Below are 26,077 nucleotides of genomic sequence, written 5' to 3' on the forward strand. Positions count from 1 at the left end.
CATCTGTGTGCCATGACAACTACTAATATAAACTGAATTGTCGTCAGTGCCTTCTTTTGAAGGAAACCAGGAGCAACCCTCCTTAGCAAGCGGCAAAACCTATGGAGAGCATGAGCATTTTGTTTACTGGTGAATTGTGTGCATGGGGCATCTAGACACACTATTTCTGTGGTATTCGATATGGCTACAGATACGTGAAGAAGCAGCACAGGGTGGGTCACGTTGCTGAAGGATCAAGAAAGGGCTCAAGCTTTCCCCCTTTTGGTAACCTCTGCAGGGAGCCTTTCCACATACGCGTGGCCGTGCTATCCGGCAAAGCGTCTCTGATGACTGGGTCTGAAGGCAGATCAGCAGGTTTGAAGCCTTTCTCACACGGATTAGTAGAATTCCAGTACTTCTGAAATTTGAGAAGCAAATCTCATGCCAAGGGGGAAAGTGAGTGTAACCTGAGCAGGTTTCAATCTTCCATTGCCAGGCCCCGATCTGAAAAGAACTAGATTCGCTTTTGATGAGTTACAAGTATTTCTCCTTAGCAGCTGATTGATATCCTCGTGGTAGTTTGAAGTATTTTAAGAAAGGTTGCGGGCAATTCTTCCTTTGGTTTTGTCACCCGGGTGGAATGCGTCTAAGATACCAAATTACAGTAACACTTTTATTTGTGTTGCTTGATGCCATCACTTGTCATTTTCAAATCATGTTGTACCATAAGCAAAGCAAGGATTGCAAACAACAAATGGCCTTTTATGGAAGCTTATAAATCCAGATACTTTAAGGAGACAGTGATCAGAAGTATAACCACCATTACGCCAGGGGAATGTTGAGGTTGAATGAGGAGATAAAGTGGTTAGCTAAGATTTTATGAATAATGTTGTTGGTGTTTTTACATGTTTGGCATCCTGGAAGGACAGGTTGTTGGGGATTATGCTTTACAGGATTAGTCTTCTAAAAACAAGAATTGAAGCATTATAGCAGTGTGGCTTAGTGGATAAGGCATTGGACTAGGAATCTAGAGAACTGGGGTCTGTCCCAGTCCATGTCACTGACTGCATCTGTGACCCTGGGGAGTCATTTGCCCTCGCTGTGCCTCTGTTTCCTCATCTTTAAAATGGGGACAATGATACTGACCTCTGTCATGAAGTGCTTTGAGATCTTGAGCTTCTTGTTAGCTGCTGTGTGTGAGGAACCACTGGGTAGTTTTCTTTCTTGTGGGGGTTTGCAAACATATTTTCCTCCTCTTAAAAACCCTCTTCTTCTCCATGGCTCACAGGAAGGGAATTCACCATGTCAAAACTCAATGTTCTCCCTACCTCTGGGTTTCCCAGAGTGAACTGTTTACTATGGGCCAGATCCTCAATACACGTGTCTCTTTTACACATACACACACACACACATACCCTCTTTTCAAGGCCTTTGTGTCATTTCTGTTTTCCCCTTCATTGGTTGTAATAGTGCCTTGGAGCTGCAGAAATAACATTTGATCTTTTTGCCCATCCTGTCCTCTCTCACTGGGCAGCTGCTGCTTGTTTTGCAGAGCTGGAAATGGATGTGAAATTGGCTGAGCTGCTGCGTATTTTAACAACAACTTCCACTTAGATCGCCCTGATGCCAGAACAACATTCATCTTTGTCCACTAAAATTGGCCAGCACAGCTTCTGTTGTTAGACTTCTCGCTGCTGCCAGGCCGGCAGGGGGAGCACAAAACATTTGAAACAAAGGTGTTTTAATTTTTACAATTTCTGGATGAGGGTAAAGAATTTTAGTAGCAGCAGAAATGGTCAAAGCCCAGCCAAAAGGCCTGATCCAAAGCCCATTGAAACCATCAGGAATGCTTCTATTGACCTGAACAGGTGTTAGATCAGGTCCAAAGAAAGTTCACTCAAGATGTGCACATGTGGCAACGGGTGGCAAAAAGGGGCAGACTTTAAGGTACAAATTGATCCAAAGCATCTTTCTTTTATTTATTTCAAGCATCCATCCATTGCACTGGGCACGTTTGCAAAAATTAAAACACACAGTACAATCATTGGAAGGGATATAAACTCTCATGCTTCAGGGCATGAGCCAACCTCTAACTATGGGGGTCAGGAAGAAACTTTCCTGGTAGGCAGCTTACTCCGTAACTGCTGTTGGATCATATGTACTTTCTCTGAAGTGGCTAGTCCTGGCTACTCTTGGATACAGGATACCTGATGAGATGGACTGTTGGTCTGACCGGTAACAGCAAGCTCCTCTTCTTAGAGCCTTTACATCTCCTTTCCTTTATCCTTGTGAAAAAAAATCTAATGTAATGAACTAGTAGGGGGAAGAGAAACTGGGCATTCATGGGTGGGGAATTCAAAAGGCTAAGTGGCTTAATTTTGATTTGACATACTCCTGATTTGCACTGGGGTAACTCATTTGAAAACAATGGATTTACTCCAGTGAATGCTGGTGAAAGTGAGATCAGAAGGAGACCCAAGGTTTCTAATTCAGTTTTTGTGCCCATTGAATATACATAGCAGTTTCTGTGGAGGATCTCTCAATGTATATGGATGTGAAGTACAGCTGAGGTAATCTTGTGTAGGAGATTCTATGTTCTTGAATGTCCTGCCTAGCTGTGCAGTGGGGTTGAGAAATTAACATTAGATTTTGCATGTGAGGATACACTTTACTTTGCACAGAGTCTTACAAGCTGGGTGCTGTTTAGTTTACTGCGCTATACAGGTCAGACTACATCATCTGATGATCCTGTCTGGCTTTAAACTCTATGGGTGCATCTACACAGCACAAAGAGACCCCTGGCAGTGAGACCTAGCGAGCGGGGAAGGATTGAACATCTACAGCTGCTATTTTTAGCCTCTCGGTGAGAGCCCAGGGCTGGGAAACTCAATGCCACAGGTTTTTGTTTTTTGGGGTGTGTTTTTTTTGTTTTGTTTTTGCTGTGTTGTACAATGATCAGTAAAATTAGAAAGCGAAATTATAAGCAGGTATCAGTAGCTCCTATGGGGACAATCAAGATTAATTGCCAAATATTCAGTGAGAGAAACAAATATTCTGCCACAAATCCAAGATCGTTATTTACTTTGAGGAACATTTAAAAAAAATTATGAAACAAGAAGTCAGTATTTGCATCATGTCCTTTTTTATTGTCAGAGTCGGTCAAACAGCCAGACTAGAATTCCATCTAAGTACATAAACCACCAGCAGGTATTTTTCTTTAAAACTAACATGCTAAAGGGGACAGAATGTCGTGCAGGTCAGTATTATTACCCCCATTTTACAGGTGGGGCAACTGAGGCCCACAGTGATTAAGTGACTTGTCTAAACCCGTACAGGAAGTTAGTGACAAAGCCACACCTCTGTTGCCATAAACGTCACTTACCAAAACTAAGAGGGCAGTAGCTACGCATTACGCTATGGACTCCTTGCACCAGCCTGGGGTATGGGGAGAAGGAGGGCAGCCTACGTGTCATTACATATAGCATTAGAGGAAGATGCAAGAACTCCCTTTGTGGACAATTATGGAATAACATGCCAGTGGGGAAGCTTCTTCCTAACACCCAGCAGTTAGTTATTGGCTTCTGATATATGAAGCTTCATAGTTCTTTTATCCTTTCTATTATTACTGTGATGTTTTCATTCATACGAATGCCAGATCTTGGTTTTTTTATCCTATTAGGCTCTTGCCCTCTGTGTTATCACATGGCAGTGAGTTCTCCAGGTTAGCTTGTCTCCTCTCCATACAAAAAAGTCCCAGTCTGTTTCAATCACTCCTTTTTAAGGAAGTCTCTCTATGCCTCTAAATGTTTTTATCAACCATATCTGGCTCCCCACTCACCCTCACCCCTTACCATATGGAGTGACAAGTACTGACCACAACTTTCCAGATGAGGTTCTACCAGTAATTTCCAGAATGACAGTTTAGTACTTTCAGTATTTTCCATCTTGTTCTTTGGAGAGCCTAACACTTGCTTTTCTGATTACCGTGGCGCACTGAGCAGAAGATGAGCTGCTCGCAGGTTGCCCCAGCCCCTTTTCCTAGGCCAGACAAACAGAGACACCATTCCTGTCCCGAAGAGTTTAGGCCTCCATCCATGAAAGTACATAAATGCCCAAACCCCAAACACAGGTTCCTAAAACTGAGGTTTAGGGACATAAGTACCAGTTGTGGGCTCCGCTCCAATTCACAAAATTCCCACCGGCCGCTGTGGGCACCTAAACTCGCTCTGCACCTAAGGACTTGTGTAAAAACTTCTCTGGGTGCCTGTTTCTCTGCCTCTGGGCATGCGCCCTGCTGCCTCCTTCTAGGTGTCTGGACGCCTGTCTCCCACCTAAACCCCAGAGCAAGTCACGAACCGGGGGAAGATAGGTGGATGAAGGCCTGTCTCATGGGTGGGGCCTGATCAGGAAGGCGTGCTCAGAGGCTGCCTACTGCACTGAGTCCCCTTCCAAATCTGGCAGGAGGAGAAGGGAGGCTATTGTGAATAAATTCTTCACTAGTCACTGGGCCAGAGAGCGTGAGAGTGATGCTGTAGCCTGGTGCTTAAGTTACACCCAAGTGGGAGGTGGGAGACCCAGGGCCTGGCTCCCTGCTCCAATCCCTCTTTATCCACAGTGGAACTGCTTCAGCCACATCAGAATCTCCCATAGTTCAGTGATTAGAGCTCACTTTCTCCTGAGAGGTTTCAGAGTAACAGCCATGTTAGTCTGTATTCGCAAAAAGAAAAGGAGGACTTGTGGCACCTTAGAGACTAACCAATTTATTTGAGCATGAGCTTTCGTGAGCTACAGCTCACTTCAGATGCTTGTTCAAATCCTTGCTCCCCTCAGGCAGAGGGAGGAATTGAACCGGGCCCTCCAACATTGCAGGTGAGAGCACTGGGCTAAGAGTTATGAGGGGGGTGGTTCCTCTCCCAGCTGTAGGTTGAGTGAAGCAGGTGCCTAATTCATTCCCCCAAGAAAATATGTCGATGCCTAGTTCTGTGAGAAGGGCAGAGCTTAGGACACACCTCTGTCCTCAGCGTCTCCCACCATATGGCTTAGATGGCTCCCTGCCTAGCGTGCAGGCTTTTGTGGATCATATTCTAAGGCACCTGTGTCTCCCCATTCACTGGGTGCCTCCCTCAGGCTCTATGGATTGCAAGGTTGCTCCTGTAATTTTCTAGGTGCTGCAACACCTAAATCCCTCTGTGGATCTGGGCCTTACAGTCTAAACAGACACAACAGACAAAGCATAGGTAGGAATTGACTTGCCAAAGATCATATGGAGGCAGAACTGGATCTAGAACCCATGTCTCAGTGTAGTGCCCTATCCACTGGACAACGCTGCCTCTAGCCTTCATTTTTAATTCATTCATTGTCTCCCATCTGGAAGCATTTCTCTGCCATACTCTGTACTGTTGAACTGCAGCTCACTGGCATGACAAATACCTCGAACTCGGCCCCGTTTTCTTACTCCTATACACACGTTACACATTTAGATCGATATTCCAGCGAGGGGAATCATGCCACCAGATTCCAGTTATGCCCAGTGGATCAAAATCACCATCGTCTGATAATGCTTCTTCTTCTGGCTTATTTCTCTTGCCCCTGAAATTCGGGCACAGATTCTTTCCGTACATCTCCCTCGGTATCTAGTGTGGAATGCTCCGTTTATCTCACAAAACTGCCGCCAGGGAGGGGCGCCTTTCAGTCAATACCAGCAGGTCTGGATTTGAAGCAGGGAGTTACTGTATAAGGTGTGCGACAGTTGTGTGCGGACTGAAAGCTGTTTGGTGGGGGGGTGCAGCCTGGGACAGCGTGCACCGGGGTCAGGGCACTGGGCTGAGACCTTGGAGACCTATCTTTTTCAAAAGGTAAACAAGATGACCCAGGCAATTACCGGTCTGGCAGCCTGACACTGATCCCAGTAAGAAATGTAGCAGCTGATACGGGACTCAGTTAATAAAGAGTTAAAGGAGGGGAATGTAATGACTGCAAATCAACAGTGGGTTTATGAAGAATAGATCCTTTCAAACTAACTTGGTAATCTTTTTTTTTTATGGGATTACAAATGTGGTTGATAAAGATAATAGTGCTGATGTGACATATGTCGATTTCTGTAAGATGTTTGACTTGGTACCATGTGACATTTTGATTAAAAAACGAGAATGATGTGAAATTAACCTGGCTCACATTCAATGGGCTTAAAAATAGGCGAATAGATCTCTGTTGCAAATGTATTTGCAAACAGAGAATCGTCAGCGAGCAGGTGTGTTTCCAGGGCGGTCTTGCCTTCTGCTAGTCAAAATTTTTATCAGTGAGCTGGAAGAAAACATAAAATCATCACTGATAAAGGCTGCAGATGACACACAACTTGGGGAGTGTAAATAATGAAGAGGAAAGTCACTGATTCAGAGCAGTCTGGATCGCTTGGTAAACCAGGCACAGTGGCTGCAGGGAGGTGGGGGACCTCTGTGCTCCAGTGGGGGGAGGGGCAGAAGGGGCGGAACCTTGGGCAGAAGGGGCGGGGCTGGGGGCTAGCCTCCCTAGCTAGCGGTTCACGAACCACCCATGGAGAAGAGCCACAAGAGCGATTAAAGGATTAGAAAACATGCTTACAGTGATAGACCCAAAGAGCTATTTAGCATAACAAAGAGAAGGTTAAGGGGTGACTTGATCACAGTCTATAAGTATCTATGTGGGGAACAAATTTTTAATAATGGGCTCTTCAATCTAGCAGAAAACAGTATAACATGATCCAATGGCTGGAAGCTGAACCTAGTCAAATTCAGATTGGGAATAAGGTGTAAATTTTTAACAGTGAGCGTAATTAACCATTGGAACAACTTACCAAGGGTCGTGGTGGATTCTCCATCAGTGGCCATTTTTAAAACAAGATTGGATGTTTTTCTAAAAGCTCCGCTCTAGGAATTATTTTGGGGCAGCTCTATGGCCTGTGTGATACAGCAGGTCAGACTAGATGATCCCAATGGTCCCTTCTGGCAATCTAGGATTCTATTTCTGGGTTGGTCACTGACCTGCTGCAGACCTTGGGCAAGTCACTTCACCTCTCTGTGCCTCCATCTCCCCTCTCTGCCTTCTCAATTTCACTTGCAAGCTTCTGTCTCTCTTCTCTGTTTCCACTGTAAGCTCTTCAGGGGCAACGGATGGTCTCACTGTGTGTTTGGAGGGTGCTTGGCACAACAGGGCCTTTATCTCCTTTGTGGGGTCCGGGCCCTACTAGGAGCAGTACCAACAATGAACAAAGCAGTGTCTAAATCTGACACTCTCAATGATTTTCAGTGCTGATAATGAATGTCACCCGCTTTCGTCTGGTTCCAAGTCCATGTACAACCACTTCCTCTTCAAGACAGAAGGGGATATTCCCTAGAGGATGCGCAGTCACAAAAAAGAAAACTACCGTGTCTGGAAAACCTGCGTTACCGTGAGAGACGTAAGCAACTCAATCTATTTAGCTGAGCCCAGAAAAGGTTAAGAGGTGATGTAATCGCAGTCTGTACCTACACGAGGAGAGGATTTCTGAGGTATGCAGCTCTTTAATCTAGCAGGCAAAGGCAGAATGCAGTGCAGTGGCTGGACTCAGTAGTTAGACACATTCAGACTAGAAATAGTAAAGTGCATACTTTTAACAGGGTAGTTTACCGTAGGTGCTGATTTCCCATCTTTCCTGTGGGTGCTCGACACCCCTGCTGCCCCCGGCCCCGCCCCCACTCCACCCCTTCCATGAGGCCACACCTCTTCCCACCCCTTCCCTGCCCCCATTCCAACCCCTTTCCCAAAGCCCCAACTCTGCCCCCTCCCTGCCAATATTCCAACTCCTTCCCCAAATCCCCACCTCTTCCCTGCCTCCTCCCCTGAGTGCGGCACGTTCCCGCTCCTCACGCCCCACTCCGGAGCAAATAAATGCTGCCAAACAGCTGTTTGGCGGTGGCTGGGCAGGAAACACTGGGAGATAGGCGGAAGAGCGGAGATGCGGTGCCCTCGGGGGAGGAGAAGGAGGTGGAGTGGGGGGTGGGGGGAGCTTGGCTGCTGGTGGGTGCAGAGCACTCACTAATTTTTCCCCGTGGGTGCTCCAGCACCGGAGCACCCACGGAGTCAGCGCCTATGTAATTTACCATTGGAACTACATACCTAGCGATGTGCTGGAATCTCCATGAGGTTAGACTAGATGATCACGATGGTCCCATCTGGCCTTGGAATCTACAAAAACTCCCACTGAAGAGCTAAGGGTAGCTGTATGGCTAAAGGCCTGGATTCAAGATCTACCTTATAGCCACAATACAGCTGTATAATGAAGGTGGAAGGTAATGATGCTGTGTGCTGAGCAAGCTCTCTTGATGTGTTTTCACTGCTTCTCTGAGTTTCCAAATGCTTTTTGGTAGCTGACAAGGGGTGTGTTCAGGGGCTGGGTGTCTCCTCTCACCCGTCTGGTCTCTGTTATTTTTCCCATAGAAAGGAGCATTGTGCAGTTCAAAGCAGGTTAGCTCAGTGCATTAATCACTGGTTTGTCACAGCCAGAACCCCAGCTTGATTCTAGTGCTGAGCAGAGTGACAGAAATTTTATACAAATCAGATGGCAGCAAGGGGTCCCCAGTGGAATGAATTTCATGATCTCATGTCGGCTCAAATTCTGGTGGGCTGCAGTCCATAGCACACATCACGCTCCCAGCTCAAAGCTGGTACATCTGGTGATGCTTCTGTGAAAGACTCTTTTGGGGAAGAGGGGAAACAGCAAACCTCCGTTCCCTCCAGTAGAGGACAGGCTCTTCACCTGAAGGGTCAGGTAGCTCACAGTTGCATTGTGGCTGGAAAGCATATTGGGACAGATTATATTATAAACACAGGGAAGGGGGGAGCCCTTTTGTTCTTCACTCCCCCAGAGATGTCTTCATCACAGAGTTCACGTACATTTCAGCTTCAGCCCTGAGATTAAAGCGTTTGATTGGTTTAGTGAATGTAATACATATATCATCCTGCTGTGAAGCTTCCATCTCTGTCTTATCATAGTATCTAAGCGCTGCACAGTCATTCATGTATCTAGTAGTACTAACCTGGAGAAGTCCTGTTATTCATTTTGCTGGTGGAGAACAGAGACGCGCAGGCCCAGATCCATAAAGGCTTGATTTCAGTGGCAGGCAGGAGCCTAAATACGTTTGTGGATCTGGGCCCAATAGGCTAACTGACTTGCCCAAGGTCATGCAGGAAGCCTGTAGCAGCACTGGGTAGTGAATCCAGGTCTTGAAAGTCAAGGGTTACCACCCTAACTGCTGCACCACCCTTCCTCTTAGCACACTGCTCATTCTAATGAGTTCAGCTTCCGGACACCCTGTAAGGTACTTAAATATCATTGCCCCTATTTACAACCAGGGAAATGGAGGCACAGAGAGGGAAGGCCCAGATCCTCGGTATTTAGGTTCCTAATATCTATCAAATGACATACCACTGAGGACCCAGGCCCATGTGAATTTTCCAAGGTGCCTCAACAGGCCAGGGCGGGGAGAACTGAATCTGAAGACTTTAACTAAAGTCATACACAGAGTTTAAGGCTAGAAGGAACCATTAGATCATCTAGCCTGACCTCCTCCTGTCTATCCCAGGCCACTGCATTTTACCCAGTTACCCTGGCATTGAGCTGAATCACGTGTGTTGAACTAAAGCATCTCTTCCAGAAAGATGTCCTGATGTGAAGACATCAAGAGACGGAGGATCCACCCCTTCCCTTTGTAGTTGGTTCCAATGGTTCATCCCCCACACTGTTAAAAAAAAAAGTGCCTTATTTCTAACTTGAATTTGTCTGGCTTCAGCATCCAGCCACTGGGTCTCCTTATACCTTCCTCCATTAGATTAAAGAGCCCCTTAGTACCCAGTACTAAGAAAACCCCTCATCAGGGAAGAGGCTCCCCCATGTCGGAAAGAAAGAGAAGGATTGGCAAGGAAGGAGAAACAAAACAAGGAGAGAAGGAAGGAAAGAGGCCCACCTTCCAGGGAGGAAATGCTGGTGAAGTATGGCCCTGAGGACAAGCCTCATTCACAAGCTGGATGCTACATCTAAAGCTTTCTCCAGGCAGAGGACAACCAGCTAGAACCAATTCTAGTTACTCCTATCCCACCTCAGCTCTTTCAGCTCTTCCAGTTCCTTCACACCGGGGCAGGCTCACCTCAGGCACCTGGGTGATTTCCATGGTCTGGGAGGGGTTTGTCCTAGAATTCTGTCCCTTCCTACCTCTCTCCTTTCCTAGATTCCAATGGCAGAAGGGACCATTCTGATCATCTAGTCTGATCTCCTGTATAACACAGGCCAGAGAACTACCCTCAGAATAATTCAATCCACCATGACCCTTGGTACATTGTTCCAATGGTTAAGTACCCTCACTTGACTTCTTATTTTCAGTCTGAATTTGTCTAGCTTCAACTTGCAGCCATTGGATCGGGTTAGACCTTTCTCTGCTAGATTGAAGAGCCCATTAGTAAATATTTGTTCCTCATGTTGGTTCTTATAGACTGTAATCAAGTCATCCTTTAATCTTCTCTTTGTTAGACTAAATACATTAAGCTTCTTGCGTCTATCACTTTAAGGCTTGCTTTCTAATCCTTTAATCATTCTCGTGGCTCTTCTCTGAGCCCTCCCCAATTTATCAACGTCCGTCTTGAACTGTGAACATGAGGTCTGGACACAAGATTCCAGTAGCGGATGCACCAGAAGCCAATACAGAGGTAAAATAACCTCTGCTCCTACTCGAGATTTGCCGGTTTATGCATCCAAGGATCCTTCACCCCTCTCCTCCAGAGCCCTCAGAAAAAAGGTCTAAACCAGGTACTTTGTAGTCCAGGGATACTAGGGAGGGTTGAAGCCTGTGTGGAGCAGCTGTCATTCCTCCATTTGGGAAGGCAGGGACAGGGAGCACCCTGTGGCTGGCTGCAGCATACAGCAGGCCCTGAGTGCTGTGTTATGTATTGCTTAAATCAGAAGAGTTTAGTTGCTCAATACAAGCTCTCAGTGCCTTGCTAAGAAGAAGGCCACAATACTGACCTTCCAGATGGAGCTTGTACTCAATACTAGCAGCCACAGATCAGGCTACGGCCCCCTGTGACCGGAGGTGAGTGGGGTAGCCTTCACTGAAAATGCTACGGTCAGGGAAGACTGCAAAAAAGAGAACAAAGTTTCCCAAACACTGGTGGTTAACACAAGTAAACTCACCAACCAGTCACAAACTGTGCTTCTGATCCCTCTGACTGGTTATCAAGAAGAAAAAAAGAAAAAAAAAAAGCATGCAGCCCCCTTTATTGCATTCCAGCTCTCTGGCTCCCAGTCAGAGGTCCAGTACAGTGAGAGTTATTTAAAAATTCTGCTCACATATGCAAAATGTTCTTCTGAACCAGTCCCTCTGGAACACATCCCCAGCTTGGATGGGTCATTCAGTCCTTTGTTCAGAGCTTCAGTTTGTAGCAAAGTTCTTCCAGAGGGAAGAAGCAGTAATGAAAACAAAATGGAGATGCTGCAGCTGCCCTTTATATTCTTTTGCCATGTGGCTTGTACTTCCTGTGTCCCAAACACAAGCGTCACAGCACATGGCATGGAAAAGCCTTAGAGTTCTGTCGATAGACATGCCCCAACATGTCTTGCTGACTCCTAAGGTGTAGTTCCTTGTCTTTCAATGGGTTCACTGTACAGCTGATGACCCTTGATGGGCCATCGAACAGGCTAGGCCGTGCTGATGCCAATCTGTCTGGGGGTGTCACCAGAAACACAGCACAAGTTTGGAAATACAGATATACCTTACATATCTATAACTCATAATACAAAGGTGATACAAACATATAAACAAGATTATCTTATTTGGCAAATCATAACATTTTCACAGATACCTCACAGGGCATATCTGGTAAGATTCCTTGTAATTTTATAACTGGTATCAACAATATCATAAAGTGTCTCACACGTTCCACACAGCATCACCGCCCCCTCCCCCCCCGCCATCACGGTATTATCTCAGAACCTCACACCCATTCAAGATTTGAATCTCCTCACATTCCCCCGGGGTAGATCAGTATTTTTATCCCTACCTTACACACGGGGAGCCAAGGCACAAGAAGGTGATGGGCCTGTTTTGCTGGGATCCTGCACACCCACCACTCTCTGACTACCTTTGCAGTCGTTAAGTGCTCAGCATTTCTGAGAATGAGGTCCTATGTAGGGTGACCATATTTCCCAAAGGGAAAACAGGACACCCCCCCCACCCCGCGTGGGTTGGCCTGAGCCGCTCTTCCGAGCCCCCTCCCCACGCGGGGCTGGCATCACCGCTTCCCCCCTCCCACATTCCTCCTCACCGCACCCCACTGTTTTGACGGAAGTGGGCATTTGTCCCATTTGCTCTTGCCAACTGATCAAGTCAGCAAGAGCAAACAGGACAAATGCCCACTTTTGCCAAAAAAGTCAGGACGGCCGGGACAGGGCTTAAAAAGGCGACTGTCCTGGCCAAAACAGGATGTATGGTCACCCTAGTCCTATGGGACTTGCCCCCCATCACATGGGGAATACAATTCAGACCCAGCCCAGTCCATTAATAAGGCCAACGAGTTTCTTAGAATCATAGACTGGAAGGGACCTCAATAAGTCACCTCGTCCAGTCCCCTGCACTCAAGATCGACAGGTGACAGGGGATGGATCACTTGGTGATTACCTGTTCTGTTCATTCCCTCTTGGGCACAAGGCATTGGCCACTGTCAGAAGACTGGACACTGGGCTAGATGGACCTTTGGTCTGACCCATTATGGCCGCTCTTATGTTCTTATGACTAAGTAATAACTAGACCTTTTTCTATTGTCAGTGGTGGTTATTGTTGGGACAGAGATCTCTAGTTCATTTTGGGAAAATGCAAAACTGGGCCATCGGGGGTGGAGGAGGAGAAAGGGGGATGCACCAAAATATAGATTCCCCCCAGCACACAAGGCAAACAGGCCGAAAGTCTGACTCCCCCTGGGAGGTGCTTTGTGACTCTGCTGTGCATTGAGGATAATAAAAAAAATATCCCCTGGGGAGGCAAAAGCTAAGGGTGAAGGCTAAAAAGCTTTTAGCTGCATGTGGGGCTTATTAACAAGCACCTGCCACCCCAGCCCATCCAGCAGCTCATCTCCTAGGACATGACTGCAGATGAAGGAGCTATTGCTGGTGGTATTCGGAGGGGACACTTAGCCCCCCAGGGTTTCATCTGGGAATGTACGTGTGGGATGGGGGGATGAGCTTGGGAAAGAGACGGGATCACGGAAGCGCCATTGTTGAAATCTGCCAAGAAGGACCATATTTTTGGAGTTTAATGTAGCCACCCCACCTGTACCAACATCATATAGCGTTTGAAAGCGTATTTTATGCATGTTTAGATGAGATATGATGTGGAGCAATGAAATGGTACCATTAGCCTGTAGGTGAAGTGAAACAATGGGACCCAAAATGAGAAAGTGTCATTTTTTGCACAGTCCCAGAAACACTGCAAGATGAAATGACTACAGTTTTTACTGTTTAAGTTAATTTCAGCACCTTAATGTGTGGAGTCCTGCAAATCCACGGATATCTGCTTTATATCCGCCGATACCCACATCTGACCATTTTTGCAGATCATGGATGGATGCAGATCCAAATATTGTATCCATGCAGGGCTCTATTAATGTGGTGTTTATTGGTCAAAGCTACCAAATGACAATGTATTACAAAATTTGTATTGGTTTTGCATGGGCAAGTATTTCTTTTCCTCAGAAATGATGAAGGTGTTTACCGTATGGCAAAAATGGTAAATATCAACCTTTTGCAATATACTAACATGAAATGTTTTCACATCGTGTTTTGTTAATTATCACAGAATCTCACAAATTATAATAATAATTTTCTATATTTTCAATTGACATTTGCTCACCAGATCAGCCTCACACTGAAGGATGTGCACCAGGAGCAGGAGATGGTGTGCCCACAGTTTGTGCAGCATAGTGGGTAATGCGTCTCCATTTGTAAGCTTTCTGTATACACAGTGTAGCATGTAGATTGCCCAGTAGACGGTTTTAATTTGTAACTGCCTATACATGCAGTACTAGCCTTTGAAATAGTCTAGACACTAGTTTTTTAATTCCCTTTTGACCCTAAATCACATCCAAAAATGCTTTATCGACATATCTGCTGGACTGCATGGGACATCAGATGTACACAAGTTTCTACTGAAAATAGCCGATGTTGATGAAGAACAAATGGAGAGATTTGTGAGAGGTGCTGTACTCAAGAGGAAGCGGGCACAAGGATGCTTCTTCATGCCCTATATGCCAGTATGGCGCTTGAGTCTCCTGGTGTCAAAGAAACCCATAGTAACTAGTGTTGTATTTCTGGAGCCAGCGGAGAAGGGGATAAACACACAGAGGCAGAGAGAGCTGCTGGACACACAGCTGTCTCCTATGGTAGCTTTTTTGTTCTGGCTGCAAAACTGGAACTAACAGGAAAGTGAGGCTTTGCATCGGAGAGTGCAGAGTCCCCTGAACATTTAAAGAGACAGGACATCACCCTACTTTAAAAAGCTTTCCAAACACATCTACATTAGCGGTTACATGGCTAACATGAAACACTGTGTAACCTAACTAACATTTGCAGGTGGACTTCTGCAGACTCTTAAATTGCAAGGGATTATTCTTCCCTGGGATAGCAATTCACTAACCAAAACAACGTATAAGCTCAGGCACACAATTGGTTTTCTCACTCTGTTGGGATAGCGTGGTGATGGTGGTGAGGCAGTGTTCTGAACAGCAGGAACAGTTGGAGGTAAGGAATTAACTGGATCTGACATGGAATCAGCTGGATCTGGTACCAAAGCTTTTCCCACCAAGCCATCAAAATTAGGAATCGTAGAAGAAGGAGGTTTGATCGGAGGAACAGAAAGTCCTACTGAAGCATCCCCGGATTCTGCGGGCTGCTTCAGTAGGATGGTATTTTATGGACCAGTTCAGTTGAGGCTGAACTGGTCCATATGTCATTTCCATAAAATACCATCTGAAAGTTTTACCATGAATGAAACAGGTCCCGGGCATTTAACAAGTTCTCCAGGGACCCCTTTCTTTCCAGAACTGTAGTTGCGAGGCCACATGAAGTCTCCAACTTGAAAAGAATAATGACAAATCTCACATAGTCGATCAACTTGCATACCTTGGGATTTGGCTACATGAGAGGCAATATCAGGACATAGCAGGTCCCAACAGGTCTGCAACGATCACTTTGAGAAATCATTATGGGTAACTCCTGGGTAATAGCATGTGGCGTGTTCCTGTAGAGAAGCATGAAATTGTCCAATTTCTGCACGCCTTGGAATAGACTTGTTAGCTTTTAAGCTATGCTTAAGTGTTTGTACAAAGCATTCCACCCATCCATGTGTAGCAGGATGGTGAGGAGCTGAGTGTACGTGCTGAACTCCATTTGAAGATTAGGAACCTCTGAAATTCTTCAGAACAGAATTGAGGTCCATTGTCACTCACCAACGTAACAGTAAACCAAACTGGCTAAACAAGGTATAAAGATGTCCAACGGTCTTGGTAGCTGTAGTAGAAGTGAATCTGAAAACTTCTGGCCATTTTCAATGGGCATCAACTACAACCAAAAATATATAACCTTCTAAAGGCCCAGCTAATATGTGTCCAAGGAGTCTGAGACCATGACCAAGGGTGAAGAACTTATACTGGAGAAAAGTTAGCCCCAAAAGCGATTCTCCAGGTGAAAGTCTTCAAAACTGTGGAGGTTTCTTCCAGGAGAACTTGTTGCAAAGTGATAGGCAGATGCAGAAATCAGTGAAACTGCAGCTCCAGTATCAAACTCCATTCTTGTAGGAACTCTTTTCATCAATGGTGTGACCCAGATGCCATCTCTGACTCCGGCTTCCAATAACACATGTTGTGCTAGGTCTTGTCTTTTTCCACATTATGAATTCTCAACTTAGATTCTTTCTTAGGTTCAGTATTTATAGGTGTCTGCTTGGATGTACAGTTACTCTGCACTTTCTGCAGGAGTACTGTGGAAAGGGATCTGGGGGTTGTTAGGATATAGATATTCAGGCCTGTCTGTAAAGGCCTATACTCTAAGAATTTAGGTGTATTCTTATCACTTGGCTAGTTATAGAGGTACAAAAGAGAATCAAAATCACTGTCTGCCGGTGTAAGGACCTTTTCTTACTGTGACAGTCTGAGGCCCTGTTCTTAGGCTAAGGCCTTTGGCTAAGCAACAGAGGCAGCCATAAGCTGGGAAGCGAACGGTCACATCTTCACATTCCAAACTAGTCACTTTGAAAGAAGGTGCTATTGGGCTGTTAGGAATACAATCCTGTCCTGATAATGCCTATCACCTCCAGAGAAAGGGAAGTGCCTAGAAAATGTAAAAGGAAACTTAGTTTGATAGCATCCTGTCTGGCAAGAACTCACTTATCAATAGCTGGGATGTGAAATCCTCACTTCTGTATTGTTTTGTCATTATAGTTCCCACTTTGCTATTGTTTGTCTGTATAATCTCTGTCTGGTTCTGTCATTGTTTCTGTCTGCTGTATAATTAATTTTGCTGGGTGTAAACTAATTAAGGTGGTGGGATATAATTGGGTACATAATCATGTTACAGTATGTTAGGATTGGTTAGTTAAATTTCAGGAACATGATTGGTTAAGGTATAGCAAAACAGAAGTCAAGTTTTATTATATAGTCTGCAGTCAATCAGGAAGTAGGGGGGTGGGGGTGGGCATGCGGGTGGGGGAAATGGGAACAGGGAATGGGGATAAGGAAACTGGAATCATGTTTGGCTAAGGGCAGGAATGGGAACAGGGACACAGGTGTAAGGCTCTGTGGTGTCAGAGCTGGGAAGGAGGATACTAAGGAAGGAAACTGGAATCATGCTTGCTGGAAGTTCACCCCAATAAACATTGAATTGTTTGCACCTTTGGACTTCGGGTATTGTTGCTCTCTGTTCATGCGAGAAGGACCAGGGAAGTGAGTGGGTGAAGGAATAAGCCCCCTAACAGGGGTCATAGTGGATCACAGGCTAAATATCAGTCAACAGTGTAACACTGTTGCAAAAAAAGCAAACATCATTCTGGGATGTATAAGCCAGGAGTGTTGTCAGCCAGACATGAGAAGTAATTCTTCTACTCTACTCCACGCTGATTAGGCCTCAACTGGAGTATTGTGTCCAGTTCTGGGTGCCACATTTCAGGAAAGATGTGGACAAATTGGAGAAAGTCCAGAGAAGAGCAACAAAAATTATTAAAGGTCTAGAAAACATGACCTATGAGGGAAGATTGAAAACATGGGGTTTGTTTAATCTGGAGAAGAGAAGACTGAGAGGGGACATAACAGTTTTCAAGTACATAAAAGGTTGTTACATGGAGGAGAAAAATTGTTTTTCTTAACCTCTGAGGATAGGACAAGAAGCAATGGGCTTAAATTGCAGCAAGGGCTGCAGGAAAAACTTCCTAACTGTCAGAGTGGTTAAGCACTGGAATCAATTGGCTAGGGAGGTGGTGGACGCTCCATCATTGTGAATTTTTAAGAGCAGGTTGGACAAACCCCTCTCAGGGATGGTCTAGAGAGGTGGGTGGGATTCTGTGGCCTGCGTTGTGCAGGAGGTCAGACTAGATGATCATAATGGTCCCTTCTGACCTAAATATCTATGAATCTAGATAATACTTAGTCCTGCCCTGAGTGCAGGGGACTGGACTAGATGACCTCTCGAGGTCCCTTCCAGTTCTATGATTCTATGATTCTGTGTTGCTGGTCGTTGAATTGTGTGGTAGGTCACGGAGATGTGTCTTTTCTTCTGGCACTTTCTGCAAACAACCTGATGTGCCCAGCAGTCCTTCTTAGCATGCGTCATTTGTTCACGATGGCCACACGGAAATTTCTTACATTCCCATAGTCTTCTGTCTTGCCGATGCAGGAGGAGAACTTCTCGGTTTACACTAAATTCCAAAGAATCCTTCTCTGTGGTCTCCATTGCAACTGCTACTGCAACGGCCTTCTTGAATGTAAGCGCTGATACAGTCAGTAACTTCTTCCGGACCTGGTCATTGTGTAACATAGAGACTCACTGGCCATACAGGGCACCACTTAATGTTTGCCTGAACTGACAATGCTCTGATACCTTTCTTGAAGCTGCAACAAACTGTGCTACTCAATCTCCACTTCCTTGATGTCCCTGGCGAAACTGACATCGGTCTGCTATCACCGATGGGGTTGGAGGAAAATGGTCCTGCATTGCTGCAGAGCTTGTGGCATGCCTGGCAGCTCCAGGCACAGTTGGTGACAATAGGTCACACAAACAATCCATACGCCCTCCGACCTGTCACTGTCCGCGAGGTTGAAACTCGTCGTCCATCTGGAATGCAGCTGCAGGTAACAAATTGCTCAAAATGTTTGCAGTACCCCACCCATGATTTGCAGTTTTTATTGAACTCGCCAGCGTTGCCCACAAAAGGTGCCATTTCTCTGCTGTCCTGTGGGACTTCAGGCTTCCTGGACGTCTTTTCCTCAGGGAAGTTCTTTTTTTCCCTTTATTTTGAACTGTGGAATATCTGCACTCGACCACCCTCTGCTGGCTGTGTGCTTACACACTCCTTTGGCTGTACTTGGGCTCCCTCTACTGGCTACAGAGCCTCAGTGTAGTGGGCTAAGTTCTGTTTCTCTGCCACCTTGCACGAGTCCAGTCAAGATGGCTGCTTGCTCCCCCTCACTGCTTCTTTATTTGAACAGTCCTGGCAGTAATTGCAAGTACTCTTATCCTGTGTTCTGCCTTTATTTGCCTACTTCCCCCTCTCTAGCTGGCTGACTCTTCTTGTTCAGGCATTGGGAGCACTGGACACTCATGGGATATAAATTCCATGTCGCCAAATATGGTATTTCTGGAGCCAGCAGAGACAGAGACAGACAGACAGATACAGAGGGAGCTGATGGATACACACTAGTCTGCTGTGGTAGCTTTATTGTTCTGGCTGCAAAACTGAAACGAACACAAACGTGATGCTTTTAATTGGGGTGGGGAGAGTACTGAGCCCCCATGACATTTAAAGGGACAGGACATCAAACTAGGTGAGCTGATACAGATGTTTTGGTCCTTGCTGTCCAGGCCCCATTACCAGCACAAGTGACAAGCTTCGCTTCATATCTGTGCACGCAATTTGTGATGCGTTCCCTCCTGCCTTCCGCAACTTACTTCCTGCTGTGCCCACATTAGCAAGATGTGACTCTCTGTCATCTCTATTTGGTATTGGGGCGGGGTGGTGGTGGGGGGGAAATCTGTGTTTTATCTTGTCAAAACAAAGGGAACTTACCGCTTCAGAGATCCTGCCAAATTGGGAGAGAGTGACGGACAAACGGCCATTTCTGCAGCCAGGAAGTTGGTAGCCGTGCTGCATGACCAGAGTGGGAAAGAAAAGGAGACCCACAGAGACCTGAATTACTTGTGCCTCAGTCTAGCCCTCACAAAGGACAAGTCACTGAACAAACTCCCACCACGGGAGGACAGTTTTGAAGAATGTGTCAGAATAGCATCTTGGCAAACAAGGATTTGGATGTCTTCGCACATAAGTAAACCAGATATTGGATCACCATTGCAACGTGGATGGACACATGAGGATGATGAACTACTTCCAGGTCCCAGTGGCCGCTGAACTTCTACAAGGCCTTTTTTGTGCCTCTACCAGTAGGGGTCGCTGCACAATCAACTGTGTGTGTAGTCAGAACTGCGTACACGCCAAGGTAATGAACGCAGTGATAACCCACACACTCTTCACAGAGAGCATATGTGTCATGGTGTCTGGGGTGGCTCACAACTGTGCGTGCCAATCTCAGGTCAGACTGTCAGAAAAACTGGTGGTGTGTTCTATAATTAGATTTATAACTGGAATGTGTTACCTAGGGAGGTGGTGGAATCTCCTTCCTTAGAAGTTTTTAAGGTCAGGCTTGACAAAGTCCTGGCTGGGATGATTTAATTGGGGATTGGTCCTGCTTTGAGCAGGGGGTTGGACTAGATGACCTCCTGAGGTCCCTTCCAACCCTGATATTCTATGATTCTATGATTTCACCAGGCCAGTAACAAATGTGCACTTTTGGATCACTATGCCAGTCTTACCATGACAGGTTTCAGAGTAACAGCCGTGTTAGTCTGTATTCGCAAAAAGAAAAGGAGTACTTGTGGCACCTTAGAGACTAACCAATTTATTTGAGCATAAGCTTTCGTGAGCTACAGCTCACTTGCATCCGATGAAGTGAGCTGTAGCTCACGAAAGCTTATGCTCAAATACATTGGTTAGTCTCTAAGGTGCCACAAGTCTTACCATGGAGTCACGGACAGTCCCCTTAGACCCTCCAGCCTGTCTTGCCACCCAGATAAACTGAACTTAGTGATAAAAGGGTATTAAAACCAAAAATGATGCCACTTCAGGTTACTCCCAACCCCAAAGGGTCAGTCACTTACCCCAGGTCAATGGATACTCTGGATCTCACACCAAAGACAACACCTTGATTATCATACACATTGTGAAGACAGTGGTCACCTTTGATGGGGTATTACCAGCAAGAGAGTGAGTTTGTCTGTGGGGGGGCGGAGGGTGAGAAAACCTGGATTTGTGCTGGAAATGGCCCAACTTGATGATCACTTTAGATAAGCTATTACCAGCAGGAGAGTGGGGTGGGAGGAGGTATTGTTTCATGGTGTCTGTGTATATAATGTCTTCTGCAATTTCCACAGTATGCATCCGATGAAGTGAGCTGTAGCTCACGAAAGCTCATGCTCAAATAAATTGGTTAGTCTCTAAGGTGCCACAAGTCCTCCTTTTCTTTTTGCGAATACAGACTAACACGGCTGTTACTCTGAAACCAATTTCTCTAGTAAACTAGCTAAAGGTTTATTAGCTAAGAAAAAGAAATGAGAGTTATTGAGAGGTGAAAGCAGGTAAAATACATTAACAGGTGAGTCTAAGTCCAAAATGATAGCAGAGATGTCGTAATCTGCTAGTTTTCCATAAGTCTCTCGGGGTTACCCAGAATAACATGGGGGATCTCTGGCTTGCATCTGGAAAGTTTCCCTGTGACTGACCAAATAGTTCAGAGATACAGGATCATTCCCCGGATCCACTCTTAAAGCTCCTTTCCACTGAGAGCAATCTGGCAAGTGTTGTCATTCACAGCATGGGCTTTTCCTTTGTTGATTGAATGCAGACTGCGTATGTGAATTTCCATTGTCGAACACGATGACGCGTGCTTTGAAGTTAGCAACCTTCTTCATTTACATTTCCAAGGTTCCAGTCGTGTTTGATGGGTAAATGTAATTACAGAGATATACTAGATGCCATTGTAAGGAGAGTGGTCACTTAAGCTCACGAAAGCTCATGCTCAAATAAATTGGTTAGTCTCTAAGGTGCCACAAGTCCTCCTTTTCTTTTTGCGAATACAGACTAACACGGCTGTTACTCTGAAACCTAACTTTAGATAAGCTATTACCAGCAGGAGAGTGGGTTTGTGTGTGTGTGTGGGCGGGGGGGGGGGTGAGAAAACCTGGATTTGTGCTGGAAATGGCCCAACTTGATTATCGTACACATTGTAAGGAGAGTGATCACTTTAGATAAGCTATTAGCAGCAGGAGAGCGGGGTGGGAGGAGGTATTTTTTCATGCTTTGTGTGTATATAAAACGATCTTCTACATTTTCCACAGTATGCATCCGATGAAGTGAGCTGTAGCTCACGAAAGCTCATGCTCAAATAAATTGGTTAGTCTCTAAGGTGCCACAAGTACTCCTTTTCTTTTTGCGAATACTGACTAACACGGCTGCTACTCTGAAACCTGTCATAGATGCCAGTTGTAATGTAACGGCACCCAATAATCCTTCATTAGTTTTCATGAAGTTTACACATCAAGTACATTCTTATCTTAACACACCTTTGATCTAGGGTTATTTAATTACTGGGTATACTAATGTAACTGTAATTATAGGGGTATATGCAATGCAAATGTAATGTAGTAACAGACAACCAGTTACAGATAAGTGAATACAATAACATTAGCATCTGTTTTGATCTCTATTCGCATAGGAGTGAATTAGTCTGTATTTTTCACAGTATGCATCCGATGAAGTGAGCTGTAGCTCACGAAAGCTTATGCTCAAACAAATTTGTTAGTCTCTAAGGTGCCACAAGTCCTCCTTTTCTTTTTTCTGAACACATACTAATACTTAACACTTCTTTGATATTTATACACAATTGAATTGACCTATTGGGCCATGAGCTGGCCCATCAGCGTCGTGAACAAGATAATGATGTTGACTAGGAATGTCACCAGCACTGTTACATTTCAGTGGTACTCGTACAAATTTATTATTAGGTTTAGTTTTACTCTCCAGATTGTTGTCACAGAGAAATCTAATTTTATATCTTGAAATAACATGTGTCATTAAACTAACAGAAACAGAGTGGTGCCAGGTCCCATGGGTCTTGAACCTGGGTCTGTGGGGTTCTGGGAAGGCAGCACACTCCAATCCTCCAGCAGCCCACAAACAGCACCTGGGATTGGGGTCCATGAAGTCCAATTAGGGCACAAGCCCCACCCCCATACTCTCATTGGGAGATTTCCAGGGCTCCTGATTGGGCCACAGCCCCTATTTGAGCCAGAGGAGGAAACAGGAAGTTTTCTGAACAGTTGAGCTGCATCCCACTGTGGATAGTTTGCTAGGTGTTTACCTGTTCCTGCCTTCTGATCCTGAGCTCCTGCGAACTGCCTTCTGGCTTCTGTCCTCTGGTTCTGTTGGCTGGTCTTGACCTCCTTGTATTCTGACTTGGCCTGGTAACTGGCTCTTGATCCTTGTCCTGTGGTTTGTCTTTTGATTCTGATCTCCTGGCCTTCCAGCCTGGCCCAATTCCTGGTTATTGGCTCCTGGTCCTAGACCCTCAGCCTGTGCTGATGCTAACCCCTAGGCAAGACTGCTCATGCCCTGGGCCGGACGTGTGTGTGTGTGTGTGTTCCCTTTATCTAACATTTCCCCTCTAATTCAATAATAATGTGGTCTAGAGAAAGAGAGACGCTGATGTCATCTCACCCAGCAGGGCAGAAAAAGCTCTGATGTTTCTAATTGGGAAGTCATTAAATGTCATTAGATTTAATGATGTTAAAGCATTCCCTACAACAATGGACATTAATTATGTCTCTCTGTGAGGAGCCAGTCAGACAGAGGCACCAGGCTGCCAGCTGGGTGGCGTGTCCAATTGTACTTATGCACTGAAGGTTTGTTAATGTAGCTAAAGTGATCAGACCAATTGGGTTCAGATAAATAAGGTTCTTTACATAAAAAACACAGAGGTTCCCCTGACGAACACGGTAGATGCGATTCAATTAGCAGTCAGGCAAACTTAGCCAGCAGTACCATAGCCTTCAACTAGAGCCCTGAAATGTACAGTGGTCAGCTCTCCCTAGCTATGCAGCAGTAAGTTAAGCTAATATGTGGATGGGGAACCTCTAAGGAAGATTTAGGTGTTGTGGGAAGCGGCGACTCAGCAGGTGGGGCTCCTGATGGTGCTGAGATACTGTGACAAGGGCTCCATATAAATACTGAGCAGGAAAGATTGTAAATCAGTGTCCTAGTAAGGCAGGCGGTGATTGCTGTGTTGCTTGAGGAAGCTTTCTCTGGGGGCAGGTTTGGGTTCTTGCATCTCCCTTGGAAGCAGCTGGTCCTGGCCATTGTTGGAGATGGGACGCTGGGCTAGACGGACCTTGGGTCTGATCCAGCATGGTCATTCCTACGGTTCTGGTGCTTGGCTGGCTGCTTTCCCTTTGGTTCCCAGTTTGCTGTTATTCCCTGCCAGGCCATTCAGTGTGCTCTAACCTGCAGTGGTGTTGGGCTGCTCCGTGCTTCCTCGCAGCCTGTGATGCAGGCCCTGCAGTGCAGCTCAGAGCACGGTGGCCGGGCGGGCTCCATCCCAGAGAAAACAGGTCTGACATCAAAGGAAGGAAGAAAATATTACAGTGATGGGGGCAGTGGGGAAAGGAGACCCAATCTGTCTAGCACTGCAGGTAAAGTTAGCAGACAACCTCCTGGTGGCATAGAACTGCCTTGGACTTTATACTGTTATCATTCATTATCTGTATTACAGTAGGGTTTCAGAGTGCCAGCTGAGATCAGAGCCCAGTGGTGCCAAACACTGTATAAACACAGCATACATACACAATACCTCTCCTAGAGTTATCAGTAACTCAGAACCACAGGATCTCGAATGCTTGGGATCTCTGTGCTATTAACAAAGCCCAAAGGGGGTACTGGTGAGGGTCTGTTACAGCCCACTGACACAAACCAGAGAACAGGATGAATGACTCATTACATTCCTGTCTGTAATGCGTGGAAAGAAAAACTGCGTTATGGGGAACTCTAGTTTGCGGGAGACATGCTGGAGGTCTCCAGTAATAAAACATCACTGGAGTGTCTAAAAATTATAGATGACAATTTTCTAACACAATGTGTTGCACCCAAAGTATTGCATTCATTATAAAGAGTAGTGGACCTCTTTATGATGGATAAAAGGTTGCCTCGGGATCAATGATCATGACCCAATTGCATTCACTATGGGAAAACAGAGAACAGTCCCAACCAATAATACATATATTTGATGCTTAGAAATGGCTGACTTCCAAAAGCTGAGGAAAACTATGAACAAAATTGACTGGGAGTGAAAATGTAGACAGAAAAATGTCAATGAAAATTGGGAGGTCTTTAAGAAGAGTTTACAAGATGGGCAAAAAGCCATGATTCCTCAATCAAGAAACAAGACACCTTTGGCTCAAAACCCATCCTGATTCAGTGACAAAGTGAAAGCAGAAATTAGAAATAAAAATACTACATAAAAAGGGGAACTAGCAATCAACATAAATTAGAAGTTATGAAGTGCAGAAAATTGATAAGGGAAGCTAAAGACATCAGACAAAACTCCGTTGATTGCAGGGCTACGAACAATAAGGAGTTTTTAAAATGTATTAGGAACAAATGAAATCCTAGCAATGGTATAGACCCATTACTCATGGAGATGGCAAAATTGTTAACAGTGATGCAGAAAAGGCAGAAGTATTCTGTAAATATTTCTGTTCTGTATTTGGAAAGAACACGGATGATGTACTCGTATCATATGAGAGTAACAAAATATATTCCAGTTCTTTAGCAACTGAGAAGATTTTTGTCTAACATCCTTCAAGGGAATAAACATTTTTAAATCACAAGCCAGATAACTTGTACCCAAGAGTCCTAAAAAAAAGTATTGATGAGGAGACCTCTCGCCCGATGATGTTAAATTTTAATAAATCTTGGAATTCTGGGGAAATTCCAGAAGACTGGAAGAGTGCTAATGTGCCAATATTCAGAAAAGACAAGTGGGATGACCCTGGTAACTATAGCCCAGTTAGCCTGACATCAACTTTGGGCAAAATAATGGAAAAGCTGATACAGGATTCCGCAGAAATAAAGGATAGGAATACAATTAATGACAGTCAACATGGTTTTACAGAAAATAGGTCTTGTCACACAAATCTGATTTCATTCTTCGAGATTCCAAGTTTAGTTGAAAAAGGTAACTGCATAGGTGAATACATCCAATGAAGTGAGCTGTAGCTCACGAAAGCTTATGCTACAAATAAATTTGTTAGTCTCTAAGGTGCCACAGGTCCTCCTTTTCTTTTTGCATAGGTGTAACATACGTAAGCTTTTGTAAGGTGTTTGACACACTATTCTAATTAACAATTAGTACTATACAATATCAATAGAGCACACACGAAATGGATCAAGAACTGGCTATGTGACAGATCTCAAGAAGCAGTTGTCAATGGGGAATCATCACTGAACAGGGGTGTTTCTAGGAGGGTTGTGCAGGGATTGATACTAGACCTGATGCTGTTCAACTCTTTCATCAACAATCGAAAAGTAAATGTAAACCCACTGGTAATAAAATCTGCAGATGACACAAAGATGGGTGGAGTGGTGAATAACGTTGAGGCCAGAGCAGTCAGGATCGCTTGGTAAGCTGGGCCCCTTCAAACAACATGCGTTTGCATACAGCCAAAGTTCCA

Source organism: Natator depressus, chromosome 1, assembly GCF_965152275.1.
Source record: "Natator depressus isolate rNatDep1 chromosome 1, rNatDep2.hap1, whole genome shotgun sequence".
Classification (NCBI taxonomy): domain Eukaryota; kingdom Metazoa; phylum Chordata; order Testudines; family Cheloniidae; genus Natator; species Natator depressus.